The 3153-nt window shown below is 45.4% G+C and overlaps 1 non-coding gene across 1 annotated transcript; it reads left to right on the top strand.

The window, feature by feature from the left end:
* Positions 1 to 1570: 1570 nt before the first annotated feature.
* LOC144227746 (U6 spliceosomal RNA) lies at positions 1571 to 1674 on the top strand. Its single transcript, XR_013334047.1, has one exon. It is a non-coding gene; the product is annotated as a U6 spliceosomal RNA (small nuclear RNA).
* Positions 1675 to 3153: the final 1479 nt, after the last annotated feature.

Here is a 3153-nt window from a genome sequence, read left to right as displayed (position 1 = left end):
CAGCAGAGAGCCCAGTGTGGGGCTTGAACTCATGAACCATGAGAGCAAAACCACCTGAACCAAAGCCAGAAACTTAACTGACTGGGGGCGCGTGGGTGGCTCAATAGATTAAGTGGCTGACTTCGGTCGAGGTCATGATCTCGCCATTCCCGAGTTCAAGCCCCACATCATACTCTGTGCTGACAGCTCAGAGCCTGGAGCCTGTTTCAGATTCTGTGTCTCCCTCTCTCTCTGCCCCTCCCCTGCTCATACTTTGTCTCTCTCTCGAGCGCGCTCTCTCTCAAAAATGAATAAACATTAAACATTTTTTAAATAAAAAGAAACTAAACTGACTGAGCCACCCAGGCAAAAGTGGGCTGTGCTTTTCAAGTTCAGAGAACACTGACATTAATGATTTGTCATAATATCCAGCATGGCAGCAATATGTCGTCGCTACTCTCCAAAAAAGAACCGTGTATGGAAGGGAAGATAAGCCAGTGTTTGACTGAATAACCAAAATGAAAATGAACAGACCAGCAAGCTGCCAGGCTGCCAATCACGGTCGCACCACCAGAAAGCTGTTTTCACCCTGGGGGTAGTTCAAGTCGTAATGTAATGGACACAAATATTTTGATGACTGTCAAGACTGCTCATGGCCAAAGTGAACAAAGAAACAAAAATCATAAAATGTGCCCAAAGCTTTTAAACATCCTGAATTATTAATTCTTCAGTAGTACTCAGACTTTTTCTTTTTGTTGTTTTTTTCTTGCTTTTGGGACTCCCCAAGCCCGCAGGAACCTAGCCCCCAGCACAGCACCGCCCACTCAGCCCGGGGGCTATAGGCCATGAAAACTCCACCCGGGGCCTCCTGAATGGCTGGATATTCAGATGTTTACCCACTGATGCACCTGAGCTCACGGAAGTCTCCCACGCAACGTTTTACTTTTCACTTGCTTCCTTGTATATGTTTGCTCTTAAGGGTCTCAAAGGAGCCCAAAGTTTTGGGAGCTCTTGTGGTATTTTGAATGCTTTCTAGAGTATTTAATGATCCTTCAAATAGTGGCAATCATAGGAAGCCATTAGGTTTTTAGTGGACTTTCTAAACATCTAGAAGCCTATTCAGAAAACTAGTTTCTTATGAGAATGCAGGAGTCTGAAATAGGAGTCGGAATGATTTCCAAAGGAAAGACGTCTTAGGAGCAGTATAAAAAAGCACATGGATTAATGTCTATAAACTGGATAGAATGAGGCTACCTTTAGAGGACTGGATTTCTTATCAGCTATATTTTACAAGAGATGTTGGGTGTGGGGCGCCTAGGTGGCTCAGTTGGTTAAGCGTCCAACTTTGGCTCAGGTCATGATCTCACGGTTCATGGGTTTGAGCCCCCCATCAGGTTCTGTGCTGACAGCTCGGAGCCTGGAGCCTGTTTCAGTCTGTGCCTCCCTCTCTCTCTGACCCTCCCCTGCTCACACTGTCTCCCTCTCTCTCTCCTAGAAATAAATAAAACATTAAAAAAAAAAAAAAAGAAGTGCGGACAAGGAGTCGCTGAAAGGTCTGAAGCAGGGAATAAAATCCAAATGTGTCAGCACAATGCTCACTTAGGCGACATATATACTAACACTGGAGTGACACAGAGGTTAGCACGGCCGCTGTGCAAGGATGACACACACACTCGTGAAACGCTCCATATTTTTCTAAACAAACAAAAAGAAAACTAAAAACAAATGTTAGCACAGTTATATTCTAAGATGCCTCGGAGGTCAAGTCTTCCTGCTCCATAATTCGTAAAGAAAATGTCAGCGATATTAATAGTAAAACGTGGGGCACCTGGGTGTGTCAGTGGTTTAAGCATCCGACTTCAGCTCAGGTCATGATCTCACGGTTCGTGGGTTCGAGCCCCGTGTTGGGCTCTGTGCTGACAGCTCAGAGCCTGGAGCCTGCTTCCCATTCTGTCCCCCTCTCTCTCTGCTCCTCCCCTGCTCATGCTCTGTCTCTCTCTGAAAAATAAGTTAACGTTAAAAAACAAAGAGTAAAACTTAATGTTCAGAGTCAACAGAGTCCCTGGACAGGAGGAGAAGAGCCAGGTCCCTGTGCCCAGGAGCATTCTGCTCTCTTCTTTTCCTTTCCTCCTCTCCTTCCTGTTGGATGATCAGTATTCCTTATTTTCCTATTTCTTCTGGAAATACGCAGTGAAGCTAATTCAAGCTAGGGCTGAGAAGCCCAGGACAGGGCCATGCCAAGGGCAGAGACATGACATAAAGTTCTAAAACTGCGAGCATTAGGGAAGGAGGCAAATAAGAGGAACAGCCCCCACCTGCACAGCCCGTCTTCGTGGCCACAGCGCGCTAGCGGATGGCCTAGAGACACAGACACGGGAGCCGTGGCTCCTCCCTCCGGGGGCCACCTGTAGCCACCTGTCTTCACAACAGTGGCGCCAGGCCACCGAGCTCGCGCTCCATCTCCTCCGCGAGCACTCGCTTATCACTCCGGGGCATCTGTTGCTGCGTTAAACTTCTGGAGTCCTTTCTGGCTATTCTGTTTTTCTGTAAACAATATTATTTCGTGTTTATGGCACAAATAGTTTCTTAGCTTGCAAGCGATAATAATTATGTCTTGTGCTCTACCTTTCTCCTATTTCTATTACTGCGGAGGGGCAAACAGAAGAAGAGAATGTGTTTGGTTAAAAGTAGAAGAACGTATCAGGGTGGGTCCACAGCCACAGAAAACATATTTTAATGATTCAAGGGTACACGCAGGTTTGGGGTGTAAGTCCTACGTGGAGGTCAGTAGGCCAGAGGCTGACAAGATGTATATATATAGGCTGGTGCATTACGTTCCTGATTGGCCACAGAAACAAAAGGTCCTGCCCTTCTGTAGCATCCCCTTCCTTGTAATTCTGATTTTCTAGCACATCCTCTTGACCTGCACATCGTCTCCGGTTGTACTGATCTATCATGATCTATTATTACCAAGTAACCCAGATAATTTTTCCTTCTCACCACATGCTTCCCACTCAACTATTATTTGGGAGACAATGGAACCAATTACTTCACTTGAAATACGTGTAAGATAATCAGTAAGTTTAGACAGCAAATTAGACAGCATTTTCTCAAAGTAAGAGTTTGTGATTGAACTATAACTTTTAATTTCATTGGTAATTCTATTATTCCAGT

The sequence above is a fragment of the Crocuta crocuta genome, unplaced genomic scaffold, assembly GCF_008692635.1.
Source record: "Crocuta crocuta isolate KB4526 unplaced genomic scaffold, BGI_CrCroc_1.0 scaffold41, whole genome shotgun sequence".
NCBI lineage: Eukaryota > Metazoa > Chordata > Mammalia > Carnivora > Hyaenidae > Crocuta > Crocuta crocuta.
Note: the sequence above shows the minus strand (reverse complement) of the source record. Positions and strands in the feature narration are given on the sequence as shown.